The sequence below is a fragment of the Lissotriton helveticus genome, chromosome 2_2 (assembly GCF_964261635.1).
Source record: "Lissotriton helveticus chromosome 2_2, aLisHel1.1, whole genome shotgun sequence".
In the NCBI taxonomy this organism is placed as follows: domain Eukaryota; kingdom Metazoa; phylum Chordata; class Amphibia; order Caudata; family Salamandridae; genus Lissotriton; species Lissotriton helveticus.
The window spans coordinates 344,073,190-344,089,005 of NC_136060.1; the positions used below are offsets into that span (position 1 = coordinate 344,073,190).

At 50.0% G+C, this 15,816-nt stretch overlaps 1 protein-coding gene and 1 long non-coding RNA gene across 3 annotated transcripts in view; one reads left to right on the forward strand and one right to left on the reverse strand.

Annotated features, from left to right (window-relative positions):
- LOC144821832 (uncharacterized) overlaps positions 1-15,816 on the reverse strand; it is a 323,067-nt gene that overhangs the window by 241,530 nt on the left and 65,721 nt on the right. The window lies entirely within an intron of this gene.
- The window catches only part of LOC144821831 (uncharacterized), a 263,693-nt gene that overhangs the window by 240,616 nt on the left and 7,261 nt on the right, over positions 1-15,816 (forward strand). The window lies entirely within an intron of this gene.

Below are 15,816 nucleotides of genomic sequence, written 5' to 3' on the forward strand. Positions count from 1 at the left end.
TGTCTCCCCTGGCGCCACAGCCCCGCACCTGCGCGGCGATGCCCGCCTGAACTCCTGGATCGGGTGTAGGGGTTGCCCCATCGAGCGGAGTCCCCCTCACACTATCCCGCATTGCTGGGTTATAGACTATTTCGAGCGCTGGATGCGCTGGGGGCTGTACACGTATCACACAGCTGCCATACTAAGAGGCACTAGTCTGTGTGCGGCGCTACTCCTGACACTGGTCTGCCTCCCTGGCTTTGACCCTACAGCCCATCGGGGGGGGCGCTGCTCTGGCCTCTGCACTACCTGGCTATCACACGGCGAGTGCCTGCTACTGCAACCGGGTGCCCAGGACTGGACCAGCAACCACTACCGCTGGGCGGTTGGCGACCATTTAGCGCTACTGGTGGCGCCGGCTGCATTGCGGTATACTACAGTACACTGAGCCTGGGACCCTATTACCTACTCCTGGCTGTCTCCTGCCCACAGTGCTCTGTCGCCCTATTTCTTCCTTTTTGGCCTCTCACCTGCCTCCGGTCACAACCATGGGACGGCCTGAGACTCGCCAGCCTAAGCTGAGCTTCGATAACACACGCAAGAGCAACACGTCGGCGCAGATGAATCCGGGGCCCAGCGTACCGCCACCACAGCCTGCCCCACCCATCGCTCCTGCTGCGGACCTTACCAACCTGATACAGGAGATGCGTCAAGGCTTCGCCACCGTCGTAGAGAAGGTGGACGGCGTCACGGCTAGGCTGGACGCCCTGGTCCATAAGGTAGATCGCCATGAGGAGCGCCTTACATCTGCGGAACAGAGAATCTCCGACAACACTGATGCCGCCGCGTCCCATACGACGCAACTAGCGAGAATGGACAATCTCCTCCGCATCATAGCGGCAAAGAACGAGGACTTGGAGGCGCGAAGCCGCCGGAATAACATCCGCATTACGAATGTGCCGGAATCCACTGCTACGGGCAGGATGGAGCTCTATGTGGAGAAACTGCTCAAGGGATCGATCGGAGATGATGCTTTCTCATCCCAATTCATTGTGGAGAGGGCCCACCGATCCTTGGCGCCTATGCCCCAACCAGGCCTGCCACCGAGACCTATCATTGCTCGTCTCTTGAATTATCGGGACCGCGACACGGCCCTCAGGGCTGCCCGGACACAAGGATCACTGAGGTTTGAGGGCATTACATTCTCCATTTATCCTGATTTTACCCCGATGGTCCAGGACGAGCGGCGCAAATTCCTCCCAGTGAAGAAAAAACTGCGGGAGGCCCAGATAGACTACGCCCTCTTGTACCCAGCGAAGCTTAGAGTCACCCACCAGGGCAGGCAACGCTTTTTCACCAACCCGCAGAAAGCTGAGGATTTCCTCAAGACGGTCCGAAGAGCACGCAGAGATGGCCAGGCCCCTGCAGACGAACAAGAGAATGATGACCTGCCTCCTGAGCACCATGCAGACTAACGGATCTTATATACTCTGCCTCACATTTGCACCATACCGGATCACTAGCTGGCACTGACTCACCACTTGAGAATTGGGGAGATGCGTGAGCGGCGATCATCTGGACATTGCACCCCAGTGGTAACGTATACCAAGGACCACTCTCTTGGCCCTAGACTCCACCAGGGACGGTACAGTTTGGAGCTATGGGCCGGATAGTGGCAGCGCGTACTTTCTGATGTACCCCTATTGGGTGTTCCCCACTGACTTATTGTTTGTTTGGCTGTTTGCCTCTCTGAAGTTGGGGGGGAGGGTGAAGGGGGGGTTCACGTTGAGGGGATCCAAGGCTACTGGCATGTTTGGGATGCTGGGGTGGGTGGGGGGGGCTAGTTTTTGTGAGGTTAGCATTGAATGCGCTGTGTATATATTACTTCGTCTGGTGTATGACTCGGTCCTTTGGGGGTGGCGGTGGATCCTTTGTTTGGCCCTCTTGGGCTCGTCTATGCTGTCGCTATGTCCATGGCTGCTGTGAACGCTGCTGCGCGACTGACATGTCTATCGTGGAATGTCCGGGGGTTGAACAATGCTAAAAAATGCAGAAATGTTATTGCTTACTTGAATAGACATCATGTACAAGTTGCCATGCTGCAGGAGACGCACATGCCCATACGCAGGGACAACTCCTTTGGACTCAAATGGGCAGGTACCCGTGCCTTCTCCTCCTATTCGACGTATGCGAGGGGCGTGGCGATTCTCATTGCCCGTGGCGTGCCTTTCCATCGCTTTGGGGAAGAGGTGGACAGGGAGGGGCGGTATGTCTTGCTGTGGGGCAGGGTAGGACATGACATCTATTTATTTGTCTCTATGTATGCACCGAATGTTGACTCACCTGCCTTTTTTTCCACACTATGGGGTAGGATTGTTTCCATAGGGGCACGTCATGTCATCTGGGGTGGTGATTTTAATCTGGCGCTGGTGCCCCCCCTTGACAGGGCGGATGGTGTTAGCTCCTACAAGCCCCGAGCCAGGGAGATTTTGGAGGGAGTGGTGGAGGAGGGTGGTCTGTTTGATGCCTGGCGACACCTGTATCCCCTCGGGCGGGAGGGCACGCACTTCACACCTCACACCGGGACATGGGCGCGCCTGGACTATTTCTTGGTTACCCGAGACATCACTAAGGAGCTGATAGGGGTTGACCACTTGCCCAGAACTTTTTCAGATCACAGCCCTGTGAAGTTGCAGTTCAGAACCCCCGGTTGGGACAGTCCGAGACCACAGTGGAGGCTAAGCCCCGACGTGCTCCTTGACGAGCTCTTTCGCACAGAGCTGGGTGAAGAAATTAGAGACTTCTTCCCTAGAAACAAGGGCTCAGTGGAGTCGGTAGAGCACATATGGGAGGCCTTCAAGGTCACTATTAGGGGGTTCTGCATTTCCAAATGTCACGGGGTCCTACATGCTATCCTGCGCACCATCACCACACTAGAGACAGAGCTGCGTGCTTTGGAGCTCCAAATGGCGGTAGATGATGATCCACGCCTGCAGGTGACCTTTAGGGACACGCTGTCCAAATATGAGGAAGAGGCTGCCAGGGAAGCGAAATATCGGGGTAAACACTGGGTGGCCCGGAGATACTGCGAAGGGGAGAGACCTGGGAAGGTGCTGGCTTCACTTACACGCACGCCACGCGCACACAACACTGTCTTAGAGCTTACGGATGCAACTGGCGCCGCCATTAGAGAAACAGATGCGATCCTTACTACCTTCACGACACACTACTCGACACTATATACATCCACGGCGGAGGAGGACGCTCCATATGCCGAATATTTGCGCGAAGTGGCCCTTTGCTGGCTTAGTGATGGAGATAGGGAATTCCTTGCTGCGCCCTTCGAGCTCGATGAGATCCGCGAAGCCATCATGTCCCTCAAGAACGGTAAAGCCCTGGGGCTCGATGGCATCCCGGCTGAATTCTACAAGGCCTATATTGAAATCATGGCTCCCGTGCTGAGTGAGGTGTTTGCCGAATCGTTGGCTGATGGGATACTGCCCTGCTCTATGCGGGAGGTGGTTATCACTTCGCTTCTGAAACCGGATAAGGATCCCACTTCCTGCGACTCTTACCGCCCACTCTCCCTTCTGAATTGTGATGTCAAGATCCTTGCTAAGGTCCTGGCCACACGACTTTCACTACTCATGACCAGGCTTGTCCTACCTGATCAGTCTGGATTTGTGGCGGGCAGGTCTACATCTCATAATCTCCGCACCCTTTTCTCCCTGCTCCGCACAGTCCACCCTGATATCCCTGTGGCAGCTGTGTTCCTGGACGCCTCCAAGGCGTTTGACTCTGTCGAATGGCCCTACCTCTTCTCGGTCTTGGCCAGCATGGGTTTCCCTACAATGTTCTTGGCCTGGGTGCGCCTCCTATACACAGATCCCACGGCAAAAGTGCTGATAAATGGAAAATTGTCGCCACCCATCAACCTTACGAGAGGCACCCGTCAGGGATGTCCGCTCTCGCCTCTATTATTCGCTATTGCAGTGGAACCTTTGGCTTGCCGTCTGCGCCAATTACACCGAGCAGGAGCGGTACAATGTCTGCAGCGGCAAATCGATGTATCCCTCTATGCGGATGACATAACGCTGTACGTCAAATACCCGGATCAACACCTTAATCCCCTGCTTCGTGAGTTTGTCCTTTTCGGAGGTCAGTCGGGCGTTCACATCAATTGGTCTAAATCGCAATTTTTTCCTCTCACTGATGCTGTGCACGACTTCCCCCTAGATTACCCATTGGTGTGGTGCCGTGATGATCTCAGATATCTTGGGATTCGTATCGCGCGCACCAAGGACGAGACACTCCGCTCCAATTATGGCGTAGCCATGACCAAACTTGCTGCCTCTGTTGATAGGTGGATCACGTTGCCTCTCTCCATGGCTGGTAGAGCTTCCCTTATAAAAATGATATTATTGCCCCGATTCCTGTACCTTTTCCTCAATATTCCCTACTACCCTGGTGCCTTTTTCTTCAAGACACTTCGCACGGAGCTGCGCAGGCTTTTTTGGGGCGGTAAGTCTCCCCGTTTGAAGTGGTCGACATTGACCCTACCCTACGACCAAGGGGGGTTTGATGTCCCCGATTTCGAAACATACTATTTATGCGCGCAGGCGCATTACACCTATCATTGGATGGCCCCTACTCCATTCATGCCACACATAGCGGTGGAGGACTGGATAGTACACCCCCTCCCGCTGAATGGCCTGCTGCACTGTCCCGAGACTTCCATCACCACTTCGAATACCTCGGTTTCTTGCACGCTGGATGCATGGCGCCGCATTGCTCGGCGACTGCTCTGCACGCTGCCCTACTCCCCCAAACTTCCCCTTACTTATCATCCACGTCTGGCCTTGCTATCGGAAGTAGGGTTTCGGCAGCTTTGTGGCAAGCTTCTTATTGCCTGCTGGGGAGACCTGTTCCACGACAGACTTTTCAAATCAGCCGATCAATTTTTTGGAACGCATAACCATTCGCCCCTTGACCTATTTTACTATATCCGACTGCGTGCTGGGATGCGTGACATACTACCTGACTATCCTGATGAGCCTGCGACCCTGCCGCCACTACACTATCTTTTAGAGTCACAGGATGGGACCCATTTGGTCTCTGGGCTCTACCGCCAGGTTCGCGGAGCTGCTCCTCTACAGGCTTCTGCTGCCCGATTGCACTGGTCGGCGGAACTGGGAACAGATGTCTCGGATGACCAATGGAAATACTGCTGCGTATTAACTTCCCGCATCTCGGCCAGCTGCAGATTGAAAATAATACACTATAAATTCCTTCAGAGGATGTATTACACGCCGGTCCGGAAATTCAGGTTTGGACTGGCCGATAATGATCGCTGCGAACGATGCCGTGCTGAACATGCTGATTTTCTCCACCTGGCATGGTCCTGCCCCCAGGTTGCTGACTACTGGCGACAGGTCATCGAAGCCGTCGCGGAAATGGTAGATGAGGAAGTTCCTGCGGACCCTCTGGTAGCTATCCTTGGATATACCAAGCAATTATCTAGGGAATGCAGAAAATTCATTGACATAGCATTGCTCCTGGCCAAGAGACGTGTTGCTTGCCGCTGGAGCAGGGGCAGAGCTCCCAAGTTCAAGGATTGGCTAACTGACTTGACATACTGCCAAGACCAGCACACCACCTTTGCTGAGCTGTTGCCTCTCTCTTGCCGGCCTGGGAACATCTGGGACCCACTGGTACACTATTTGCTTAAACGCTCACCAGACGATGCGCAGTCAAGCGATGAACCCGACACTCCCCAGCTACAATGACACATTTCTAGACATTGCCTATCACCCTGGATAAACAGCGCTGCCTCCTTACCCCTTTCTGTGCCCAAGCGTCCTCCTTGCCACATAGACGGACGGTCCCGCCTCTGGTACACTATGTCCTTCATACCCTGCTGATCCTGAGATTGCACCCCGCGAACTTCCATTCACACTAGAAATCGAGACTAGGACAGTTAATCTCCCCGCGCAGCGCCACCTGCCAGGATGGCCGCGATGCACCATTACCATACTCTAACGCAACACAGTCATGCGACACCTCTTAGTTTGTTAACTCGTTGGGATGTTTCGAGGTTCTTGTTTCACAGACAACAAAACAATAGTGAGACTATTCTCTCGCTCAGAAAATCTGTTCGACTGCTGCTCATCCTCGCTTGGCCTGCTCCACCGGATACTGATGTGATACAGCGACACTCTATACTTTGCCGCCGGGCCTCCGGGATGCCGGCTTCCAGGCTGTGTATTGTTGCTTCTCCATTGCTGCCGGCCTCCGGGTTGTAGGCGATCCAAGCTGTGTATCCTACTACTTTTATCTCAATAAAGCAGATTTGAACCCCGAAAAAAAAAAAAAAAAAAAAAAAAAAACTAATTAGTTCGAAAAATATTTCCGAGATGTTCCGCAAAAGCAACCAATCCGTGCGCGAAACACACCAACGAACCAATGAGAGTTGAGCTACGTCACTTCTCTTACTCCACCAATAAAAATGGAGATTTTCTGAAGAACCAATCAGCTTACAGTTCGACAGAGGCTCAAGAACCAATCAGAGCACCGCTTGTGACGTATGTCACCCAATCCCAGCGCGGCTCTGTGATGTACACGGCAGCTGCGGTTTCTCGTTTCTCACTCCTTGCGCTTACCCCTCCTTCACAAAATCTTTTCACAGCGCCATTTTGAGAACGTTTTCTTTGTTAAAATTAATTTTTAACAATGACAATAAGGACTCATCTGTCTGTTTCACTAAATAGGATAGTTTACACACATTCAAGTATTCACGCTTCGGAATAGTCGGCGCTATTCTCATTAAGAATATTTTCCAATTGCCAGTAGAGCAACTCTTACTCTACCCTTCTAACAAGTAAAATATGAACTCATTTCCCTCTGAACGCACAACTAAGTGACTGTCCGAAAGTTCCACTTGAACATACCTTACAAAACAAACACGCACTTTCACACGGAAAAATCCCTAAATTCAAACACACATGAAATCCGTACAGGACTCTCACCTGTTTATAGAAAACATGCACCGTTAGCAAAATAACGACGTTATCCGTACAGGACTCTCACCTGTTTATAGATATAAAACATGTACCCCTACAGGACTCTCACCTGTTTATAGATAATCATGCACCGACGTTACCCTACCCTTCACTCAAGCTCGAATATAACTAATACTCTTATCACAGTGAGTTTTACAACAGGCGCTTTGTCCCTATTCTCATGCTGCTCTAATTTCTTAGAAAATCCTCACTATACAAGATTCACACCTAGCCCTAAAACTGTGTTGCACGGCCACAACACTGTGTTGCACGGCGACAACACGTGATACACGGCGATATCACTTGTGATACACGGCGATATCACAAACAGATCAGATGTCTTGCGTGACTACCTTCTCATCACACAATCTGTACCGGTACATACATGTAGCACGAAAAACGAACTCAACATGTGTTAAACATCGATCCTATTTCTATACCATAACACCTTAGCAACCACCATATCACCTTGGTTACCCTTAGCAACCATCAATTTCTGCTACCAGAAGAATTGATCCAGCGGCCTATAGGAAATATATCATAAACAACGCTACCTAACTCTATAACCTACTTCATAATATACCACTCTAACTCATGGACCCATTAACCAAATATGACATATTTTGGCCTACTGAATCAGGTGGTCAAATTAAACCTATACACCTTATTTACAAATTATATACATCTATATACATCCGCGGTAGATGATGACAACATGTGAACAAAACCTAACTATTTAAATGACCACCATGGCGATGACATCTAGCTAATAGTAACCTGCGCTTCTGAATAACCAAGACCAGCTTGAGTTCAAAAGTAAGATTTTATTAACTAATTGTAGATATTTCAAAATATAGTTTCATAAAATGTAATTTTATTAGCATTTAAGCAAGCACGTATGAAAAGTATCATGAGAAAATATAGTTTAAGCAAGAAAATTTAAGTTTAGCATTTCTAAATCCTAAGTCCCTAACTAAGCTAAAATAAATGGAAATAAAGTAAAGTTCTTTGAGGTCTCTTACGTGCTCCACGCAATGTCCATCAGCACGACACCCTCATCAGAAAGTCAGAAAGCAGCAGCCAGCCCATCCCTAGGGGCATGGACTTTTTATACCTTTCTATGCTAGCTAATCTAAGTAAAGGAAAATTTTCTGCAAACAACGATGTCCCATTGGTCGGAGAATGACAAGTGACATGTTACCCAAATTTCAAAACTTCCATTAGGTCATATTCTTTAGGACCATTGTCTTTCTTGTACGTGTTCCAAAACTTCCTTAGTTTGCAACAATTTAAGGCAAATGTTCTCACTGACTCCATTCCACTTCCGCGGATGCCAAATAATCAAAAATGGTTCTTTTCTACCGGTTTCTGACCTTGGCCACGTCCGACAGAATGATGACAACACATCAGCTTTTGTTCAGTGAATGCGACTTTGACGAACACTTTTTTTCAAAATGGGCATCTCGTGATCCTTGCAGAAGTAAAATTCATCTTTTAGCAAACTCGAGCAAAACTAGGCCCAAAAGCAGGCAACTTATTTTTCTAGTATAAAACAAACACAAGAAAAGTATTAATGTAAGAATTGTCATTTATTCTGTATCCACCCTTCATTTACTAATTGTTTAACCCACCCAATTAGTCTAATGTTACCTAGCACCAAGCAACATATAAGCAGCATTTTATATCTACCAGTCTTCATGAATCCATGAAACCTTATGTGCACCTAGAATAGTAGAAATGACATCACATAGACAAGGAAAGCAAAATAAGCACATGCCACTTTTAAATTTGCTGCAGTTAATAATGACAAAACGAAAACGACAAATTAATTTATTATTTTGCACGAACAAAAGATGCAACGTTTATGCACGTTTATGAGCACACATGTTACCATCCCCATTTAATGAGTTTAATCTAGGTTGTGTTAGCAAAACATATCACAAATCATTAATATTATTATTTATGTTATGGAAATGTGACTTCACGAGTTTAAACAGACTTCTGTTTTCTATCTCGCTCCATCACAAGCACGGAGCGCAGATGCTCCACCATGTAGAGTAGGGCTGTCTCCGTGCTATGTCCCGCCCAAAATCCATTCTGCGTGCTATCTAGGATGTTAGCCCGTAAAAGATGGTCCGAGAGGGCAGAGTTAACATGCGCCTCCGCAACTTTGGCTGGCCACGGGAGAAGTGAGATTGGGCGGTAGTTCTCAGGTTTACCAGCATCCAAAGTTGGTTTCTTTAGGATGGGCATAACTACCGCCTGTTTCCACCTCACGGGGACCAGGCCGGATGCTAATGAGGTGTTAATCAGAGAGCAAACCGGCGAAAGACCATGAGATGTTAGGTCTCTGAACAAAGCTGGCCGTAAAGGGTCAACCGGAGACCCAGACTTGACCTGTTGAGCCAATTTCCCAAAGCTTTCCAGTGTTAGGCTTGGGAAAGAATGTAAAACATCCAGTACTGGGAGCTTAGGGGGTCTACCAACAGAGGGTGCGACCGTGGGAAAGGCTCTATAGATGGCCTGGACCTTTTCCAAGAAGAAGGCCGCCAAGGTTTCACAGTGAGAAGTGGAACCCAGATTATTCGCTACCACCTTTTTAGCTATAAGATCTTTCAAGGCCTTAAAGATAGTTTTAGAGGGGTTTGAACTAGTGCGAAATTGAAGGGCGTAAAAAGCCGCACGAGTTCTACAGACCGCACGGTGATAGAGTTTTACGGCGGCCAAATACAAAACTTTTTTATTTTTGTCATAGGTTTTGCGCCATGCCCGCTCAGCACGCCTACAGGTGCTTTTGAGCGCCCGCAGCGAGTCATCGTACCAAGGGCTCGGGTCCCTTGACCCACACTTACACGAGACTAGCGGAATAAGGGAGTCAAGGGCCCTAGTAACCCACTCACAAAAACGGTCATAGCCCACATCCACAGTTTCAACTGGGCCTAGCGGGTCAGTAGACAAAAGGTGGTAAAAGTCATCAAGCTTTAATTTGTTCCAGCACCGTCTGGGGATAGAGCGCACCGTGGGTTTGCGGGGAGGCTCGTGCAGTAGACACTGGATACGCACCAAATAATAGTCAGTCCAGGCCAAAGGGGATGGGGTAGAAGTACTAGCTTCTGCCAGATTTGAAAAAAAAGGATCTAAAATGTGACCGCCTACATGGGTGGGATGCGACACCAACTGAATAAACTGAAGAGCTTAAGGTCGGCTACAGAGCTGTTTACCGCAGGAATGGTCAGGTTGTCATAGTGGAGGTTTAAGTCGCCAAGAATGGAAAAATTGGAACAACCTGCTGCCAACGTGCTGATAGCGTCCGGGAGGGCCTCCCTGAAAGCCACATCGCTACCAGGGGGACGATAAATCAGTAGGCCCGAGAAAGCAAAATTAGGCGTAATTGAGATCTTAAACAACGCACTTTCGCAGCCAGTAATTTTTTGCCCTCGCCAGTCGCACGGGTAACAGGATTTGACCACCAGCGCTATTCCCCTTCCTCTAGAGGAGCGGTTAAGATTGTAAACCGAATACTCAGGCGGGAAGGCCAAGTTGATAACGGCCGTTTCGGTCTCCTGTAACCAGGTTTCCGTCAAACAAAAGACATCAGGCGACTCCTTGCCTATCAGGTCAGAGATATCTTGGTGATGTTTTACCAATGACCTGACGTTCAGGTTCCATACGCTAAAGTGAGGGCGGGAACTATTTACAGCAGCCACAGGGGCATTGCTCATGCATGTAGCGGGGGCGGAAATTTCCAAAGTCCACCTCCCACAGGCACATGAGTAAGGTCCACGCAGCGGACTTACCCGTGAGGCATCACAGCTCCTAATACATTGCCCAATGGCGAGTAGAGTATCCCTTGAATAGCGCTGCATTGTGACCCCCGTAGAGTCTGGCATAGGGACCAGGGTCCTGCCCTGCCCACCGCGTCCAGACGCGGGCGGGCGCATAGGGGCAGGACTCTGGCACGACTCAGGCTAAGCGAGGGCGCCCCCGCTGCGCTAGGGGAGGAGCTTTAAGTAGATGACCCTCGCTGGCTCCTGCGCAGTAGAGCGCACGCAAATACTGGCGCCTGAACCGACCCCACACCACTCCAAGATGGCGCCGGAAATGGACTCCCACCCCAGGAACCGGACCCGCTCAAGTAGCGGTGCAGGACCAATTATGTTGCAGGTAAGAGGAAGGTTAAAACCAGGGGATACTAACCCAAAAGCAAAAATAAATAAATAACCAGGTTGTTTTAAAAAAGCAATATCAGCGGTGAAAGCGCGAGGCGCTACTGCAGCAATGCGCTACCTTATCAGGCCGAGCCTCGAAGGGACTCGCCTTAAGTAGATGACCCTCGCTGGCTCCTGCGCAGTAGAGCGCACGCAAATACTGGCGCCTGAACCGACCCCACACCACTCCAAGATGGCGCCGGAAATGGACTCCCACCCCAGGAACCGGACCCGCTCAAGTAGCGGTGCAGGACCAATTATGTTGCAGGTAAGAGGAAGGTTAAAACCAGGGGATACTAACCCAAAAGCGAAAATAAATAAATAACCAGGTTGTTTTAAAAAAGCAATTTCAGCGGTGAAAGCGCGAGGCGCTACTGCAGCAATGCGCTACCTTATCAGGCCGAGCTTCGAAGGGACTCGCCTTAAGTAGATGACCCTCGCTGGCTCCTGCGCAGTAGAGCGCACGCAAATACTGGTGCCTGAACCGACCCCACACCACTCCAAGATGGCGCCGGAAATGGACTCCCACCCCAGGAACCGGACCCGCTCAAGTAGCGGTGCAGGACCAATTATGTTGCAGGTAAGAGGAAGGTTAAAACCAGGGGATACTAACCCAAAAGTTCCCGTATATTGTACTCTCCTGCGCTACCTCTTGCAGGCACTGGTTGGGTACCTATCCTTCAGGAGAATCTAGTGAACGCCACATTGGCTAAAAAGCATCTCACAACATTTGGATTTTCTCTCGCACCGAGGACCCACGTTTCAGAAACACCACCATCATGGACCAATTTGTGTTGCTTAGACTACAGAGGGCACTGCGTGCATGCTTAAGTAGTTACCCCTTGGGGCCTTCTGAATTCCCAACCCTCACTGGTGTAATTAAGGATGGGGACAGGAGCCATTTAATGGTTCAGATATACAAGGCTGCTGTACCGCTGCTTCCGTGCCATGATATGGATGGGTGGGCGGCGTGGGGTCGTGATCTTGGTTACCCACTTACGTATGGGCAGTGGAGTCGGTGCTGTGCACAGATACGTAGAGTGTCCCCTAACCACGGCACAAGTTACTACATTTTAAGTTTTTATGGAGGGCAGATGTGACACCTGGCAAGCTGTATTGTATTGACCCCTCCCGGTTGAGTACCTGCCCGAGGTGTTATTCCCCAGGGGCCGACTTTGCACACATGACATTGACCTGTACCAGATTAGAGCGCTATTGGAGGTCGGTCTTTGGGGAAATATCCATGATGGTTATGTTATGTTATGTTATTGATATTTCTACAGCGCATCTGTTACCCGAGGGTGTCCTGGCACTAGAATGAAGTCCTACAGAGGCCTAATATGGGAGGAGTAATGAAACCTGATTAAATGGTAAAAAGACATGTTTTCAAGGCCATCCTGAAATCAAGTAGATTAGTCATGCCTCTAAGATGCAACAGGAGTTCGTTCTATGCCTTGGCTGCACCGACTACAAAGCTTCTGCCACCCCAGTTGGCTTTCTTTGCAAATGGCACCAATACCAATTTTGCTTCTGAGGAGCGCGGTGATCTTCTGGGTATATACCAGTGGAAATGCCATTTTAGATAGTGGGGCCCTTTTCCATTAGAGCTTTGTGAACCAATCACAAAGCTTTAAACTGAACCCGCTTTTTGACGGGCAACCAATGGAGCTTTCTAGTCTCAGCCGAGATTAAAGCGTATTTTGGTATGCCGGTCAGTAATTTGGCTTTTGCATTCTGCAAATGTTGAAGTTTTTTCATAAGGCCTTGCTGAATGTTAAAATAGAGACCGTTGCAATAGTCTAATTTGGACATAGCTAAAGCCGTAATGAGGTTTTTTTTTGTTTTTTTTTAAACCTTTATTATGCAGTAGTAGCAAACAAATACGGGCCTACAACCTTCCGGCCGGCCTCGACATCTATTGAATCAAATTAGCAAGCTATATGGCGACTCGGTAGTATATCGGAACAAAATACAATCAACCTGAATTACACTGGAGATATGCGAACTACCGAGAAGTAGGAGAAGTGAAGGTTCATTTTTAAATTTTGTAGAGTATATCGAAAATAGTAGGAGCTGAGAAGGATCGAAGTCCATACAATCCGTTTAAAATATAAGCGGGCGACTTCCACCAAAAGAAATCCAGCAAGCAGGAAATCTAAATCAAAATGGCGGCATATAGAGAACACAAAAGGATGAACAATCCCACATCATGGTACATGCCGGTCGCTACCCACCCCATATCGATCCAACCCACTACCCAGGGAAAAAAGGGAGAAATAAAGAACATAAGAAGAAAGAAAAAATAGGGCCCATAGAAACTGAAACGGACAAAAGAAAACCCCTCCCCCCCACCCTACACACATGCAGAGGCTACGGCCACCCCCCCCCCCCCAGCAGTGTGTCTGTCGCCCAAAAAGAGTACCCGAAATACAGAAGTAGAAGAAAGAAAGAAGGAAAAGAAGAATCACAGAAGATCGGAGGAGGGCCAAACATTTGTGAACAAAACAACCAACATGTGTAGTCTCGGCCGCCCCTCCCCGGACCCCCGAACCGATGCAGAACCAACGTCTAACTCCCCAGTCTGTCCATCACAATCCAAACAATACAAGCAACAGGAAGCAAAAAAGGAAAAACATCATCAACCTTGTCCCCTCCGATCGAGCGCAACGACGAGGTCCAGGCGTAGAGCAGCCATCTTGGATGGAAAAAGCAGACGAAATGACGACCACAATACAGGGCACTGTCCACCAAGGTCTGTCCACCTCAATGTCATGTGGTCTACGGCAGTACAAAAAAGGGGGTCACACAGCAGCAATCCTCGAAAGTCGACCGGCCAAAACAATAGTAGCAAATCCAGGATAGGACAGAAAGACATGCCAGGAGAACACGAAGGAGTCGCCCGACATGGCGTCCAAAGGCGATTCCCCAGCCACTGCACAGGTCCAGAAGCCCCACACTGCACCACAACCAGGACAGGCAACACCGCAGCGGTATCAAGATCCCGGACCTCCAACGCCTCCATGTAGATCTGGGTAGGCAGTTCACGGCAGCCGAGCACAGGGTGTGGCGAAGTGCTCCGCACACGAAAACCAGCACGGCCAGTCGAGGGCACTGCGGGCAGAATGGCATCTAGTCGGGCCCCCAAGTCCCGGGCATTGTCAGATAGGGCAGCTCGCAAAGTACCCAGAGCGCTCAGAATATCATCAACCGCCAAAGAGGCCTCAGGAGAAGCGGGTGCCGCAGCCCCCTGCACCTCTGGGCTCACAGACATATGCCAGTTCCCGAAACTGTTCGCCGACATCCATTATTAGCAGCCGGTCATCACACCGCAGAGCACAGCCACGTCGGGGGCACAGGGGCCGCACACTCCGTTTCGACACCGCACTCGATTGCAATGCAGCGTCGGTCGTCGTAAACACCCTCAATTGCAGCCTGGGGTCGTCAGTTTCGAGTGCCGAGTGCTCGGTTCAAAATGGCACCCACCACAGCGCTGGGAGACGAAGAGGCTCTCAAAGCCGTCTACAGGCTGGAGAAAGGATACAATGTATCACTGGGCGCGGCAACATCGTGCGAGCGTGGAGGAGAACAGGCCAGTATGGCTCGGTGTGGCGAAAAAAGCAGTGCGGCAGCCGCTCTCCGCCGGCCGATCCCGCACCGTCATCAATGGCCGCTGTTGTTGTAGTCAGGGCCGGCCGTCTCCGAGGAACAAAGACTCGGCCACCGCCATCCCGCTCCAGAAAGGAAGCAAAGACGCCCTGTCGCTTCTGCCGCAGGGACCACGCCGGGGAGCGCACCGTTGGAGTCAGGATCACCTCCCGGTTCCGACACACCAACGCGGTCACAGGATAACTTGCAGGATCGATAGCTATTCGGGAGGAAAACAAGAGGGTCGGCGGAGCCGAGGGTTCAGGCGGCCATCATGGTTGCAGGCTAGGCTCCTCCTCTCTAATGACGGTTTGTTGATGGTCTTTGGGCAAAAATGGCATAATTATTTTGCAGGATCTCAGAGTGTACGATGTGGATGAGACTACCGTGTTCACTTGGTCCTTAAACCTAAGTTTGTTGTCTATGTAAACTCCCAAATTTTTCACCTTCCTAACAGGAGTAGGGATCTGGCCACCAATCCGAGGTCCAGAAGTTGGGATAATTGCCAAACAATACCACCTCCGTTTTGTTGGAGCTAAGTTTCAGGCAGCTTTGGGCCATCCAGTTACCCACAGCTTTCATGCAGTCATGGAATTGGGACGCTGTTCCTTGAACTCCTCCTGGCGGCAGTAACACAACAATTTGGGTGTCATCTGCATATGATGTTAAATGAAAGCCAAAGGATTCTATCAGGGGGCTAGCTGTGACACATAAACGTTAAAAAGAGTTGGACTTATGGAAGATCCCTGAGGAACTTCACATGGCAAAGAGAAAGGTATGGCATGGAATTCGCCAAAGGGCCACAGTTTGTACTCTATTGGAAAGAAAGGATTTGAGTAATTTCCAGGCTGTGCCTTGGATTCCAATCTCTTACAGCTGGTCCATCAATAGAGCATGATGGACCGTATCAAAGGCCGCTGAGAGGT